The sequence below is a fragment of the Ambystoma mexicanum genome, chromosome 13, assembly GCF_040938575.1.
Source record: "Ambystoma mexicanum isolate Mex_15411 chromosome 13, UKY_AmexF1_1, whole genome shotgun sequence".
NCBI classification, from domain to species: Eukaryota; Metazoa; Chordata; class Amphibia; order Caudata; family Ambystomatidae; genus Ambystoma; species Ambystoma mexicanum.
The window spans coordinates 254,166,939-254,184,505 of NC_090938.1; the positions used below are offsets into that span (position 1 = coordinate 254,166,939).

General features: G+C 45.5%; 1 protein-coding gene across 1 annotated transcript in view; it reads left to right on the forward strand.

Moving 5' to 3' along the window:
- Positions 1-17,567, forward strand: part of LOC138521155 (zinc finger protein 684-like) — a 227,747-nt gene that overhangs the window by 196,151 nt on the left and 14,029 nt on the right. The window lies entirely within an intron of this gene.

Genomic DNA, 17,567 nt, shown 5'->3' on the forward strand with positions numbered 1-17,567 from the left:
CCTTAACCCCAATTGAATGCTCAGCTTCAAACATTCTACATTACATGCTTTATCTACTAGACTTTGGCCTAGTATTTAACTGTATTAAAGTACACCTGGTGGCAGTGTCTGTGTATACCACCTCACAAAACAAGGTATTATGGAGGGAGTAAAGAAACTATACCCTCGCATCTCCAACCCACCACCAGGTTGGGACCTTAATGTTGTACTTTCAAAGCTCATGGGTCCTCCTATCGAGCCCATGCACAAGGCCAGCCTAAAACACTTAACCTACAAGACTAACTTTCTAGTAGCTTTCATCTCCATAAGACGAGTAAGTGAGCTACAAGCCTTGTCTGTACAAGACCCATTCATTGTAATTCACAAAGACAAGTTGGTCCTCGGGACACATTCTAGGTTCGTACCAGAATTCATATGCAAGTCCTATGTCAACCAGTCCATTGAACTTGCTACTTTTTTCCAAGCTACATCAAATTCAGCCGAAAAAGTCCACCATTCCTTAGATGTAAGCAGGGCAATTTTATACTACATAAACAAGACAAAACAGCTAAGGAAAACAGACCTACTCTTTGTTTCCATAGCACCAGGTAGGGAAGAAGACCACATTTATAAAAACGATATCTCCAGATGGATAGTTAAATGCATATAGCTCTGCTATTTACTGTCTAAGAAAACTCTACCTTTTAGACCTAGAGCTCATTCTATAAAAGTACAGGAGCTACTGTAGCATTTATTGCAAATGTACCCCTAGACTCCATCTGCAAAGCAGCTACTTGGAGCTCAGTTCATACATTTACACAGCATTACTGCATCAATACACACTCTGAAGCAGACACACAGGTGGGACAAGCGGTGCTGAAACATCGATTTGCTGCTGTACGTTCTCATAACCTGCCTCCTTCTCCAGATACTGCTTGCTAATGTATGCAAAGCATGTGGTCTAAGCAGATCCACAAGCCTAGGAAAGCATACATTACTCACCGTATTCATATTTCTGATGCTTGTATCTGCTTAGACTCACATGCGCCCACCCTTCCTCCCCTGCTGGAGTCGAAGGTGCATGGATGCTTCTTGCTCTATCTCTATTCTCTGCTTTATTACATCTGTACTCATGATACACTTCATGCAACCTCATTTCTGAAACAAAACAATCAGAGGGATCTCGATGCGTGAAGGACCATGGGTACAGTGAACATCATACTAGGGATAGTATTACTGACACACTCAGTCAACGTACCTTTTCGACTTTCGAAAACAAATCCTGTAATACTCTGCGACTACCAGTAGATTTCGGCCTATGCAGAGCATTTGAATCTAAGCTGAAACAATTATGGTAAATAATGTATGCCATAAAGTTTTCAAAAAATATTATTAGAAATAATAAGAAATAGAAAAATGTTGAGACATGATTGTAAGGTACATCTTAAATGTACGGATTTAAATGTACGATTGTGCTTATAACATTAGTCTGTACATGTATTGTTTTCTAAATGAAATGAGAAGTCTAATAAAACAAAGAACTTGTACTTAATGGGATATATTTTAAGAGTCCTAAACATGGGTACTATAAAGACACTATCATTACTACAGTTGTACTTATATCTAGAAAAGAAATGAAGTTTTGACATTCAATATGTACTTGTAAATATGTAAGTATATTTATATTACTTTCAGTTTTTCTTCTCTAAATGATTTATGATTTATAAGTTTAATTTTAACTAAAACACATATCCTAGAAAAGGAAGAGATTCTTTAAATAATACCCTATATTTTAATATATTTACTTTTGTATGTACTTCAAACTGTAGATCATACACGAAAGCTAAATATATTTCAGCTGAATAACATGTACCTTATAATTACAGTAGTAAATAATGTAATTTGATATTATGTATATGTATTTTATATTAAACAAAATAGTTTAAAATAGTTTACAATTTCAAGCCCATGTTGCCTAATAAATAAGCACAGGTTACAAGACCACAGAGCAACATGGCCTGAGGGGGCAGGCCCCTTACTCACTTTGAAGCTAAGCAGGGTCGGTTCTGGTTATCGCATGAATGGGAGACAGTCCACAGTCCTGGATGCTGGGAGTTTTCTTCGATTTAAATATCTCATAACACACTAATAAAACACACAGCATCCACATTATTTTTTTTAAACCATGCTACTGTCAGTCCATGAAAGTATTGCACTTTGGTATTTGTAAGTTTTCCAGTCAAGATGGGAGGGAATAATGCCACAATTTTGGGTAGCATAGTTCTATAAGGATTTATATATTTGAGTGACACTATGGTATGTGTACTTTTCAAGTTAACTTTATAAAGCAGTATTGTTGAAAGTCGGACATGGGGGTTAGGAGGGGAAATGTTGAGAGGGCAAGTAAGTCATGAGTATTTGCCCACAATGTGGCAAGAGAGTTTGTAATACTGGGCACTGGTGCAGTTATTTGTCCCTAATTGTGGCTGTTTTTTAGGGCACAAGTAAAGGACGCATGTGGGTGGACAGCGTAGCTTTTTTTCAGAGGTCGGACGCAACCCCTTGGGTTTTTGTTGAGGTTGTCAAGCTTGCTCAAGTATTTGGCTACCTGTATTGTACTCCGGTTGTCCTGTTCCCAGTGCAGACGCAAGTCCAATGCTATTTTGTCTTGCCACTTTCTTCTAAGGGGGGAGGTCAAATGAACTACATCTGTATATTTCACTTTCAGATATATGTTCACTTACTGTGCGTATATTCATGCGTGTTCGCCTTTGATTTTCGCTATGGGGCAAAAGTACCAGGGCATATGTTATTCTGGCAGCCAGTAATTTTTTCCCTTTTCCGTGCTGCCTAAATGCAGTTTGTTGGGGTTGTGCGATGTATCACAACAGTCACCAAGAGACCGGCCATAAAACAAGGGGCTTGTAGCACGCTGCTTAACCAAATTTAACCTCACTGCGCGTTCTGAAAGCCTGCAAACATTTATACATAACACCACTGTCAAAACAGGTCAAAATCAGTTTGAGATTGATGATTGAGCGATGGGTTTCAAGTGTTTTAAAATATAGAGTGGTCTGGTAGTGTTTTTAAATAGACAATGGTCATGACCGAAGGCTGTTCCCACTGGCCATGGCCATGGCCCAATACCTTGGCTAGTGGTCTGGTAGTGTTCTAAAATGGATAGTCGGCATGGCCATAGACCTTGGCCACTGGCCATGTGCGTACAAAAAATCCATGGAATAACAAAACCCTTGAAATTCAAGGAAAAAACGTTAGTTGCAAGGACGTTATGGTGAGAATTTTAAGGAACAAAACCTGTAAAGTTCAGCTAAAGTCACCTTAACTTTGCGCCCCCTGTTGCGCTGCCTGTGACTACAATGATGAATAAAAGGTGACATCACTGATGCATCACTGGTCACATCGCTAATAGCATCATATATGACATCAATGATTATTTAACTATCAGCATCAGACGTAAGACCACTCTGCGTAATTGCCCATATTTAGACCACCCTTACATTTCTGCAAATGTGATATTGGCATTTTAGAATGGGGAATAACAATGAGGACATGAGGATGATAACTGAATTATAAATGGTTACACTGCTTAGAATGTTCCTGTTTGTGCCAATTATATCTAAGACATGTTCACTATAATGTAATCTGTATATACATTTACAAAATAAATTAGTAGGAATAAATAGAAAGCGGCTTATGTTGAACCCTAATTAATTACTATGTTTAAAAATAAACATGTAAATACCGTGAAGGCATCATGAAGCAAGACACAGACAACAGATTGTGAATTCAAAACAAACACTTTTGTTAACTTAAATGTCAGGATAGTTGAAGGCCTAACTTGCCGTATGCTAAGGTGGGATTTCCCTACCTATATAAAACTAAGGAAAGTCTGAGTCAAAGAGTTCAACTGATGAATCTGTCTGTGTCCACAGCTAATCTATACAATGTGTAGGGATGTCAGCAATCAATAGAAACAGTGTCCGGCATAATGTTCTGAGCCTCTTCCAGCTCACAGCTTTCTTTCAGCTCCCTTCCCCAAGTATAAAACAGTTCCAGACAAAAAGTCTCAGATTTACCTCTCTCGAGTTCAGGATGATAACGTTTTAACCAGTACTCTGGGTTCCCTTCCCCAAGTTCCAAGTAACACAGTTCCAAGCACAAAGGACCCTTGAGACTCTGGCCGCAAGTCAATAAATGTCTCAAGTCTCAGGGTTCCCTTCCCCAAGACTGTAATGTCAGCAGCGCAAAAATATCCCTTATTCCTTTAGAGTTCTTTGCCACTCTTGTATAGAGTTATTTTACCACTCTTGCATAGGGTTCTTTGGCCACTCTTGTAACTTCTTTTATGATGGGTTTTCCATGTGCAAATTGTAACTGTGTTGGAATAATGTTCAAAGTAATGTTTGGTTCACTTTACAAGACAACGCATACTGATTTCACTTTTATATAAAGTATCATTTGTTTTTAATAGGCAGCATAGAATGGTTTTACTTGAATTTTACTTCTGAACTTAGTATGTAGCAGTTCTGCTTTTTTGTGAAGTTTTCACGCAGTTCGGTATTCAAGAAAACATGGACTGCACTCAATCCGGTGTTTAATATGCATGGGTTCAACTTGTTAATGTTTTCATTCGGTTTGGTGTTCAAGAAATAGGCTTTGTACTAGGAACACCCTTCATTCAACCTGTGTTGTCATATTTCCTTAATTCACTTTAAACACAATGTACAACCTTCAGAGACTTTCGAAAATGTGTTTTCTCTCACACTCAACCAATCTGATAGAAAGTATTTCAGTCGCTCAATATTGGACATTGGATTAGAACAAAGACCTTCGAAAACATGTTTTCTCAAACACGCAACCATGTTGATGCAAAGTATTCCTCGAACAACCACAGTTAAATGCTCATGCACTGGGTTTCTCAAGGACTAGAAACTCACCGACCACGTTGAAAGGCTTCCGAGCACCATGGATTGTACAGCCTTCTGCTTTTCACTTCAGGGGTCCCATTCCTGGCCTTCAGACATCCCTGTGTCATAGACCCAAGACAGGGAAACTAGCATCTTGAACACACATGAAGGGGACAGCCTCTCCACACTTCTCAGTGCTTAATGTTTGGTTTTGTCCACTGCTCCCATGTCACGCTTGCACCGGCCTGCTGCTGCTTCTGTCAATCTCCCACTTACAGGTTTCACTGCTGCCTCTCATACTGCTGGCCTGGTCTCCTTTTATACACCGGCATCCCCTCGACAGGATGCAGGTGTGAATGTCCAATCAGCCCTTTCTGACCACAATCAACAGGGCATACCTGACCTTTACAGCTCTCAATAAGCATCTTCCTCGTCCCTGTACCAGAGTGGTAGAATAGAGTGGTCTTCATTGCTCTTAGTTGGCTCTTGTTCATCTCAGTGCTGTCAAGTGTCAAATGGGGGAAATTAGGGGAACTGGCTTATAACAGCCCAAGCAAATGGGGAAAGGGTTGGGTTGGTCATTACTACAGGAATGGGGATACCAGGTCTCGGCGGAGGTCACTTCCAGTCCCCAGGGACCCTCCACCCAGGTGATCCTCCCTTGCTTCTCCACCCCCAGGGTCAGGGTCCAAGAGCAATGGCCTTCCCTGGTCACCTGTGCAGAGGATCCAAGGGGTTCAGCTGTGAGAATACCCTCAGGTCTCTCAACAATCAATTGTTTTATTGTATGAAAATGTGTACACGTATCATTTTCTAGATGACATGAGAAGTGCTTTCAAACAAGGGACAACTAAGTATTAGGATATATTTAAGATTTTCATACATGGATATTGAAAAAGTGATTATTACTCTAAATATATATATGTATAGAAAAGAAATTAAGTTTCAAAATTCAACATTTGCTTGAAAACATGTACATAGATGTATATTTCTTTGTGTGTCTTTTGCAAGTGATTAACATGTTAGAATTGAAATAAAACACATGCTGTACAAAGTAAAAGTAATCTTTAAATAGTATCCAATTGTTTAATACATTGGTTTTTAATTATGTATAAAGTCTTAATTGGCTGGATTCAACTTAATACCATTAAAAAATATATATATATATTTGTGTCATGATGTTAATGTGTTTTGAAGCCTTGAGGGCGTTTGGTCTTGAACTAGAATGTTGTCTGCATAGACTAAATGCCGAATAGCATGATGGCCCAAATTTTGGTGACCGAATTGACTTTGAGGAAGGAGTTGCCAAAATCAGATAAGTATAAATTAAAAAGACTCAGCGCAAATATGCATCCCTGGCAGTGTTCTAGGTTGGGGGGTATAGGATCAGATAGGGCACCGTTTAAATGTAGACAGATCCTTATTACAGTATCCCAGTGTAAAGATTCAGAATAATGAACAATAGATAAAGGATACCCAATGGATAAAAGTTTGTCTCAGAGTTTGGACCTATTTTCAGAGTCAAAATTTTGGAAAAGATATATAAAAGCGAGGTAGATGGGGCTTTTAAAAATTCGGGACTGTTGTTTGAGAAGTAAAAGAATAAAGTTGTTGAGTGTAGTGTCCATACCTGGTCGGAAGCCCAATTGGAACAAGTCCCCACAGATTCTTTAATGATCAATTGATTCGGACAAGAAGATTTCACCCGTACTATCAAGAAGTGCAATGAGCCCATAATTAGTGGGATGCTCTATGTTGCACTTCTTAAAAATAGAAACCACAGTGTAGGTTTTCCACGAGTGCAATGCAGCAATCGAGTTTACGCCCCGGGCTCGGCACTGAATCTGCCCTTCCCGACCTAAGAAAATTAGCTAGGCGAGATTAGGGATGAGGTAAACTCTGCCCTTCTCCTCTTCCCAGACTTACCTGCAACATTCGACCTGGTCAACGACCAAATTCTTTGTCACCACCTATGCCAATTTGCTACTGCCTGGATCACATCCTTACTGGAAAGAAGAGTCATGAGGGTCTTCTCGGAGATCGCAAACGCCTCACCTTCTCCCATCCCATGTGGGGTACCACAAGGGTCATGTATCTCTCTGACCCTATACAATATCTTTACCAGGCCCCTATTCAATATTTTAGACTCGCTCGGCATAGCCTACACCAACTATGCCGACGACACCCAAATCCTGATCCTAATCTCAGGCGACTACGCAGATGATTCTGACACCCTCAACAATATCTATTCCACAATACAGGCCTGGATGGCAGCCAATAATCTAGGTCTCAACAGCGACAAAACAGAAATTTTAATTGTCGGCCCACCAAGTGCCCTAAAAATTCTCAACAATCAATACACACTGCCTTCCAGATTACCAATTGCTCAATTCCCGTCTCAACCACAGTAAAGACTCTAGGGGATTACCTCAACGCTTCACTCACCATGTCCAGACAAGTAAGCGCCATTGACTCAGCAGCCTACGCCACCAATGTCCTAAATGTGGCCAGACCCTTCCTTTCTAAAAACAATTGCCTAACCGTTGCCCATGCAATCATTGGTTCCAGGTTCGACCAGTGCAATGTCCTATTCACAGGCACCTCCTCTGGAAACATCCACAAACTCCAAGTCATCCAAAGTAATGCAGTTAGAGCAGCCCTTAATATCCCAAAAAAAGAACACATCTTCAGAGCAAGAAGAAAAGAACATTGGCTCCTCAACCAGGAGCGTATCACCTTCAAAACTCTATCCAGTTGCCCACAAGTGCCTCTCCAATACAGCCCCCCCATACCTCTCCTAAGAATTACCAAAGCTCACTCCTCAAGACCCACCAGGATCCCCTACACTGATCGACTAATTGTGCCCAAAGTAAAGAGATGCAAAGCCGATGGCTCAAGCTTCCCCTACCTTGCTGCAAAAATCTGGAATTACCTTCTCCACTCCCTAACCCTTAACTCCCCCGACGCCCTAGTATTACTTGCCAGAAAAATAACCCTGTTAGACTACTTTACTGTATGATAATGGCACTTGTTATTATGTACCTGTGTTACCCTTGGTATTGCATGAGAAAAACATGATTGTATGACGAAAGCATGATTATTAAATGTGTACCTTTAACAGAACCTCAATGTCCCCGGGTTGTATGCGTGCTATACAAATGAAATAATTAAATAAAATAAATAGGGACTATTTCAGTGGATATAACAACAGAAAAAAGCTCCATTTGAATTTCAGAACAAAGGCTCGGGTTATTCTTAATGACTGTCATAGGGATCCCATCCGGACCCGGTGCATGAGATGCCTTAGCCTGTGTGATACATAGGTAGGTTAAGTCTTTACAAAAGAGGATCTCCTGGCTGGATGGATTGCTTAGGCAGGTCTCATAATTGGTAACAGAGGGGCTTAAGAAGATTTCAGTTAAATGAGCCTTCCAGGTCTCCTCAGAGATGCAATTAGTTTGGGCTTTTAGTTGGAAAGAAACAGTTTAGTTAACTAGTTGCCAAAAAAAGTTGTTTTAAAGGGGTTAGAGTTTGCTCTCAGCATACTCTAAGCATCTCTCTGATATAGAGTTGCTTTGTGTCTCGGAGAGCAACAAGCTAGCTCGCCAGCACGCCTACTTTTCGCATCATTCTGTTGATGGTACTACTTTCTCAATGTCCATCCGTTCGTGTGCATCCTCACAGTTATCAAAGAGGAGTGATCAGCCATTTGGTAGTATTTTAATGGGCTGAATAAATGAGCATATATTTCAGGCCAGCCTTTCCAGTCCTTCTTTTGTGGAGCAAAATTGGGCTCTTTGTCTTTGTACTTTGAGCATGTAGTCAGGGTAGACAGCCAGTTTGCCGATACCCATTGTATAGAGCGACCAGATCTTGAAAATGCCAGTATTTTCTCCCTGTCTTTATAGTTCATCAAGTTGGCTATTATTGGTCTGGGGGGATGTTCCATGCGGAGGTCTCTTAGACAAGGATCTGTCAGCACGTTTGACCTTGAAGCCCTGTGTAAAGTTGCATGGGCTCACCCATTGTAAGAGCATATTTTCTACATAGGTTGTGGGGTCTGCGCCTTCCATCTCCTCCGGCAGGTCCAAAATTTTGATGTTCTCCAGCATGGGGTCTGGCATGGATTCACATGCTCATGAATATTCCCCGTCGTCAAGCTGGGAATCCTCTGTAAAGAAAACATCAGTTTAATTTCTGAACTGTCTTTCTCCTAACAACCAATTACTGAGCTCTGAGTCATACTGCCCCCAGCCAATGACTGCCCTCTACCTAAGCTCCTCCCCAGTCAGCCATCTTCAGATTTTTACCGCACGTTCAAGTGTTGGGAGTCCTCGTGCTTAGCTCTCGAGCTTTTACTGCGTTTTTCACTTTTTGGAAGAGTTTTATTTTATTTATTTATTTATTTATTTGCATTTGTATAGTGCACATGCAGCCCAAAGGCATTGTGGCGCTGTTACATGAAAGTGTAGCAAACATTTAGCTTTAAGATGGTTACATGTGACCGTGAGGTCTCTTAGTTGCAGGTACATAAGCCAATCATACACACCCGGATTTAAGCAGACATAAGATAGCATTCAGTTGGTATTCATATGAGTATAATAAGTTTGGTTTTGATTGCTTTGCGGAAGGCTTGGTGAGACTCAATCATTCTTAGGTGAGGTGGAAGGGCGTTCCATTTTGTGGCGGCTATCCTGGGAAAGCTAGATCCCCTGCACGGGCCTTTTTGGTCTTGGGCACGAGGATCAGGTTGGAGTACCCCTCCCTGAGAGGTTTTATGGCGGTGTGCTTGACAATTCTCTGGACATGATATGGAGGAGCAACATCATGGAGACATTTGTGAGCCAGGGAGAGCGTTTTGAAGATGATTCTCTGTTTGCTCTATTTTTCGGTCAAACGCGCATTGTGCTCCATCGATCATCCTTCCGATCAACGTGAACCCGTTTTTGGGATTCTTCAGTGCCCTGCAAAGGGCGGATTTCATAGAGTTTCTTTGTGGGAACTTGCAGAAGATTCTTCAGGCCTACACCGCGTGGATCATGTCAGACGAGAATGATTCCCCTTCCCTTTTCAAGCTTTTCTCTGACTGCGGTTTGCGGAATGTGGATGATAAACATTTCCAGTGCCTGTGTTGCCTGTATCCAACGCATAAGGAGGAGGATTGTGCATTTTGCCGTGAACTCTCGAAGCGCACGTTGAAGGATCGGCGTAAACGGCTGGAGGAGTGGCTGCAGGCCAAGGCCTCGTCACCGGGTGGGTCCCAGGCGCATCTGGGAAAGCTGAGCGGGCTTCTAAGTCCCTTTGAGGGCGCCCCTCCTGCGGGGGTCCAAAAAAAGGCCAAGCACTGCGAGTCTGCTACCGTTGGGAGCACCGTTGCTGCGGGCTCCTCGGCAGCCAGGGCGCGTTTGGCATCCTCAGCTGCATCGCTCTCCAGTCAACGATCTGGATCTTCATCTAAGAGGAAGTCCGATCACCCGGGCAAGTTAAAGGTGGCCCCGGAGACGGCCAAGGAGATGACCAAACAGGGTATGGCATCCAGCATACCTTTGGCGGAGAAGGCCAAAGGGGACAGAGCCTCCGACCCGGCCCCTAGGGAATAGGCCAAGCAGGACAAGGTGTCCGGGGCGACCACGAAGGCCAAGCAGGACAAGGGTACTGGCCTGAACGTGAAGGCCCAAGTGCACCAGATGAAAGTGGCACCTTCCATCGAGGTGGTGGTAGCGTCCCTGTCGAAGGCTGCGGGGGCGAACCCGCAGGGTGCCCTTCCGAAGGCAAGAGTGTCTCTCCCTCCCAGGAGAAGACCCCAGAGAAGAGGATGCCGATCATCTCCCCGAGACCGTCCCCTCTGGACATGAAGAAGGGGGGGCAGCATTGAAGTCCTCGAAGGTATGGATATCTCCTCTGCTGAGGAGGAGGAACTCTCCTACCTCCAGACCATCTGGGAAGACGGTGGCCCTATGATGATGGCGCCGACGAGGGACGACAACAAAGATACCATCGAGGAAGGCAACAGAGTGCCTCAGGACGACGAGGGCCGGGCCTGGCTCCTACGCCCCAGCCGCCTATCCGTATGCCGCAGCTGCCACCCAGGGATCTTTCAATGGACATTCTCTCCATCCTGCATACACTGTTATCTGAGATACAGAAGAGGATGCTGGCAACACCACCGCCTGCTCTCCCAGTGGCGCCAGTGCCGATGGCCCCACTGACGACGGTGGAACCGCCATGCAGGAAGAGGCACCCACTGCCTCCTTGCCAACCGTCACTTCCTTCTCCGCCACCCCTCACGATGGGCACGGATGACGACGGCGGATTGGGGGACCTCCCGTCGCCTCCGCCCAGATCCTCTCCACCGGACGAGATAGGATCATTCCAAGTAATGGTCTCCAGAGCATCAGAGCTTTTCCAGCTCGCACCGGAGGAGAAGGAAGGTTTCTTATACCAGCGACGCATGACGAAGGGAAAGACCATCCTTTCAGTCCCGCTCTTGGAAGGCATTTGGGATGAAGGGCTGGCACTCATGAAGAACCCTTCTACAGCTCCAGCAAAGAGGGACCACCTAGAGAAGACATACAGGGTGCCGGACTCTGCGCCCAAGTGCTTGCAGGCCCAACCTTCACCAGACTCCGTGGTTTCTGCAGCGGCCAAGAAACAGTCATCGGGCTCTGCATCTTTGGCAGCGTCCACCCCTCCTGACAACGAGGGGAAGAAATTGGATGCGAAGGAAGGCAAGTTATCTATTCGGCAGCGACGACCATCAAGGCCCTCTCTATTGTAGCACACTATGACCGGGAGCTGTGGTTCAAGCTCGCACCCCTGCTGGACTTCCTCCCCGACAATAAGAGGTCAGAGGCATTGGAGATTCTACAGGAGGGCGACGTGGCATCTGACCATGGTGGCCACGGACATTGTGGATGCAGGTTTCTACCAGATGGGCAATGGTGTTTGCCTTCGCTGCCGTGGCTGGCTCAAGGCCACCAGCTTTCGACAGGTGCTCCAGACAAGGGTTTTGGACATGCCCTTTGACGGAGACAATCTTTTCGGGAAGGCTGTAGATGAGTCCCTACAAGCCATCAAGGTGGACATGGAGACAGCACATGCCCTGGGCAAGCTACAGCAGCGACGGCTGTCCTTTTGGTCCTCAGGAGTCAAGTCTCCCCGATCTTGGAAGGGTTACAGCGGGGGCTCCTCTTCTTACCGCCAACTCTCCCGCTCCTCGGCCCAAGAAACCAATAGGGGCCACTCCAAGGCCTTTGGAGGAGTACACTGTCGTCACCAGGGACCCAAAGGTGGCCCGTCGACCTCCAAGCAAGAATGAACCGGCCGGGACTTCGGGCCCCCACCCTTGTACCCCAGTGGGAATCCGGCTGGCAAACTTCATCAGCATGTGGAAGACCATCTCCACCGACCGTTGGGTGCTGAATGCTTTCGCCCACGGACACACTCTAGAATTCCAACGGAAGTGTCCTCGAATACAACCGGTGGCCCTGCAGGAAAACCACATCCCTCAGCTGCTGCTGGAATTTCAGGCCATGCTAAGGAAAGGGGCAATGGAGCTAGTTCCAAAGCGGCTCCGGAGCTCTGGAGTTTATTCAAGGTACTTCCTTGTGCGAAAGAAGACCGGGGGTTGGATGCCCATTCTTGATTTGCGACAACTATACAAATACATAAAATCCCAGAGGTTCTGAATGGTCACTCTTCAACACGTGCTCAGACAACTGGAGGAGAGAGACTTTCTGTCATCATTGGATCTGGAGAATGTGTACTTCCATATCCCCATCCACAAAGGACACTGCAAGTTTCTGCGCTTCGTTGCTCAGGGGAAGCATTACTAATTCAAGGCCCTTCCCTTTGGGCTGAAGTCGGCGCCCTGAGTCTTCACCAAGTGCCTGATGCCGGTAGTGGCCCATCTACAACTACAAGGGATCCACGTCTACCCGTACTTGGATGACTGGCTCATCCGGGCCAGTTCAAGAGACATTGCTGTTGACCACACAGCGAGGACCATCCGACCTATTGACGGATCTGGGGTTCTCATGAATTATGCAAAGTCCTGCTTGACTCCATCGCAGGATCCGCTGTTCCTGGGATCCCGGCTCAACATGGTGTCATGACTGGTGTCACCGTCGGAAGAGAGGGTAGAAGCCATCCTGGGCATGGTCAACGGCTGCTGGCTCTGAAGATCACCACGGTGAGGCCATCAAGTCTCTGCTCAGCATGATGTCATACCTCATTCCACTCTGCAAGTTACGGATGCGCCCACTGAAGGAGTTCCTCGATGCCCGTTGGATTCAGGTGTCTGGAAGCTTCCAGGACAGGATCACGCTCGATGAGGGGTTCCCTTGGGCGATAAGATGGTTGGGCGTGCACTCTCATCTGCCTGGAGGCGTGGATTTACAGGTCCCACCGCACCAGGAGACGGTCACGACGGATGCTTCCCTGGAAGGAAGGGGGGCCCACACAAGAAGTCTTCACGCTAGAGGCCTGTGGCTGCCAGAGGAGAAGACGTTGCACATCAATGTTATGGAGCTACGGGTGGTGTTTTGGGCCATCAAATAATTCCTGCCATCCCTCAAGGGCAAGTTGGTGTGGGTCATCACGGACAATACCACCACAATTGTTTACATCAGGAAACAGGGGGGCACCAGATCCCCAATTCTCTCTCAAAAGAGGTACAGGATTTATGGAACTGGGCCGTCGCCCAGGGGATGGTAACCTGGAAATCGCCGGGAGAATTAAGAGACTTGAACAGATTGTACATTGGGAAGCCGGAATTGCTGACTTCTTGGGGAAGAGCACCCTAAGACATTTGGAACTGTGTTGTAGCCTTGGGAAAGGGAACCCTGAGGCCTTTTTGGAACTGTGATGTCTACTTGGGGAAGGGAACCCTGAGGCTTTTGGAACTGCTTTGAGCATGGGGAAGGAGAGCTGCAAAGTAAGCCTAGAGCTGGAAGAAGCTCAGAACATTATTTGGAACACTAATGTATTGCTGACATCCCTACACATTGTTTAGCATTAGCTGTGAGGGCAAGTATAGGTTTTGGACACAGACTTTTAAGTTGAACTTACTGACTTGGCCTGTCCTTAGTTTCTTTAGGTAGGGAAATCTCACCTTAGCAAAGGGAAAGTTAGGCCTTAAACCTCAGAACTTTGAATCTGTTGTCTGTGTGTTGCTTCATGATGCCTTCACAAATGGTGTCAGGGTGGAATGTGTCTCAACCGATACAAGTTGGGGAACCCTAACATTTAACACATTGACTAGAGCCTCTGATTGACCACTTGTTAAAAATAATCCAAGTAACAACTGCGAGGTACTGTCATGGTCAGGGAAATTGGTTAGTGAGATCTCAAACCATCAGAACCACTTTAGGAACCAGGAAATGACCCATCATACATTTTCCTCCACAAATCATATAGAGAGTAGAGGTTGATCAGTACCACTCCTTTGAGTGAAGACCCTTAGATACAGGGAGGCTATCAAACTGTAGCACTCGATCCCGTTTGGGACTAGGGATGGGTCTAACCTTCCATCCATTAGTAGCTCAGACTATTCTTCCCATAAGGAAAACCGTAGAGGGTAATAGCTATCACCTATTTTGACCACACGAAGGGATGGTCCCAGCTCAAGAAAAATGTATCTTTTCATTAGTACTCTGGATAGACCTCCCTGCTAACATGATTATGTACATCATGCCTAGTAGAGGAAAGGACTTGAAGATGTTACCAAACCTTTCATGTGGAAACCACCTGAGGTTTGTGGTACTGAATTTTTCTTCAAACCTGATTAAGATGAAGAGTGATCACTTAATGTTAAGCTTGATTTATGAAAACACAGGGGAAGACACTCACCTGATAAACATTAAAAAACATTCTCATACCCCAACAATAAAGAATAATGGGAGTGGAGTCCTGGAGAAACCCAACACCTTCCCCAAGAATTTAATACAGAGGGAAATGTTCACCTCCATTAATAGGGAGGATGCAATCCACTTGCTACAAAGTTGCCACCCTGCAGGCAACTAAAGCCAAAGCCTCCCACACTACTTGCAATCAAACTGACTCAATATTTAATGCCACACCATATGCGCTCACTGTAAATGTGCCCCCCAATGCAAAATCTGTGCTAGGCAAATCGTCTACCACCATTTTGAATGCTACTGTGCCAATTGCTACTCCATGTGTGTCCACCAACACGGAAAACATGCCCCCCAATGCAAAATCTGTGTTAGGCAAATCTACCACCATTTTGAATGCTACTGTGTCAATTGCTACTCCATGTGTGTCCACCACCACCACGGAAAACATGCCCCCAAATGTAAAATCTGTGTTACGCAAATCTTCTACCACCATTTTCAATGCTACTGTGCCAATTGCTACTCCATGTGTGTCCACCTCCACTGAAAACATGCCCCCAATGCAAAATCTGTGTTAGGCAAATCTTCTACCACCATTTTGAATGCTACTGTGCCAACTGCTACTCCATGTGTGTCCACCACCACGGAAAACATGCCCCCAAATGTAAAATCTGTGTTAGGCAAATATTCTACCACCATTTTGAATGCTACTGTGCCAATTGCTACTCCATGTGTGTCCACCACCACGGAAAACATGCCCCCCCAATGCAAAATCTGTGTTAGGCAAATCTTCTACCACCATTTTGAATGCTACTGTGCCAATTGCTACTCCATGTGTGTCCACCACCATTGAAAACATGCCGCCAATGCAAATTCTGTGTTAGGCAAATCTTCTACCACCATTGTGAATGCTACTGTGCCAACTGCTACTCCATGTGTGTCCACCACCTCTCCCACGCTCCCCTCTCCCCCCTTTAGCTACACAACCACATCTCAAATGCGCCATGATCAACGCCAGGTCTGTTAATGCCCACACTCTGGACATCCATGATCTCACAATCTCCCAAGATCTTGATCTGCTCATGATCTCAGAAACTTGGCTACATGAAGCCTCCGGTCCTGCACTCTCCCTTGCACTACCTCCGGCCTACTCCATCACAAGACAAGATCGCCTCTCTAAAGGTGGAGGTGTAGCAATCATTGCCAGAGATTCTCTCTCCATTAGAAAGATAGAGAAATCCCTGCACAACAACAGTGACTACCTCCAAGTCAAAATCAACCTCTCTCCCCACTATACCATTGCTGTTCACATTGTCTATCGCCCTCCAGGCCCAATAGGTGACTTTCAAGCCTCTCTCATACACCTCCTTTCAGACAACCTTAAAAAGAACTCTAAAGCCATTCTCCTTGGAGACGTCAACCTAGGCCTCCTTGACTCTAAGGACTCAGCAGCTAAATCCCTTGACTCAGCCCTCAAGGCACTAGGCTACAAAAACACCATATTCAGCCCTACCCACACCCAGGGACGAACTCTCGACTGGATTGCACAGCACAACTGTCCACTTAAATCATTGGTAACACGCCCACCCCATGGTCTTACCACCATATCATCACCTTCAGCATCCCCACTACCTGCCCCTCCACCCTGGCACCCAACCCTTGCCGCCCTGCCTCGCAAGAAGCTCCCGGCAGCTCACTAAGGAAAGACTACTGCCTTTCCTCCAAGGCCCAGCCTTCAGACCTCCTTTCTCCACAGACCCAGAAATACTTGCAACAGCATATGACAGTGCCATCAAAGGAGCCATCAACTCCATTGCCCCACTGAAACCTCGCGAATCCAAACCCACCACCCACTCCAACTCCTGGTTCACCCCAGCCCTTCTCACACTCCGCAACGAGAAAAAGGCTGCACTTGCACAATGGCAAACTTCCCACTCGGACAAAGATAAGATAATCTTCAAAGCCCTCTCTACCAAATACAAAAACGCAATCACCCAAGCAAAGGCCAAATCCTTCGAATCCAGAATCTCGGAGGCCCAATCTAGCACTAAAGAAATCTTTGCTATCTTGAGGGAGCTAGAGACGCCCACTCCCGCCCCCCAGAATTTCACCAAAGACAAAGCCTGGTGCGACGAAATACAAACAGCCATGCAAGCCAAACTGAACCTCCTCCAAAAGAAAATATCAACCGCCTAACACAAACATCCCTGACCCCCGCCAGCCCCTGACCCCCCCAACCTTTCTCTTTCAAACCCATACAGCAGAAAGACATCATCAACATAATGAGGAATATCAAAACTTCTAACTGTAAAGGTGATGCATGCCCAGCTACCCTCATCAAGGACTGCACTGAAGCACTAGCTCCTTTCCTTACAGCCTTTGTCAATGCCTCCTTTGCCACTGGAAAAGTCCCCGCCTCCATCAAGGAAGCCTGGGTCTGCCCTCTATTAAAAAAACCAACCCTTGATCCCACCTCCCCCAACAATTATAGACCAATCACCACTGTCCCATTCCTCCTCAAAATACTGGACAAAGCAGCCTATCTGCAGGTTCAACATTTCATTGAAGTGAATAAACTTCTAGGTCTCCGACAGTCTGGCTTCCGCCCCAAACACGGGACTGAAACTGCGCTACTTGATTTGAAAAACCAGATGGACGACGCCAGAGACATGGGCAAACCAGCACTCCTGCTACTTCTCGACCTATCAGCAGCCTTCGACCTTGTAGATCATGACGTCCTATGCCACCACCTCAATAGCCTCCTCAGCTGCGTACCACGTCAAACTAATCAACGCAGTCAGACCCT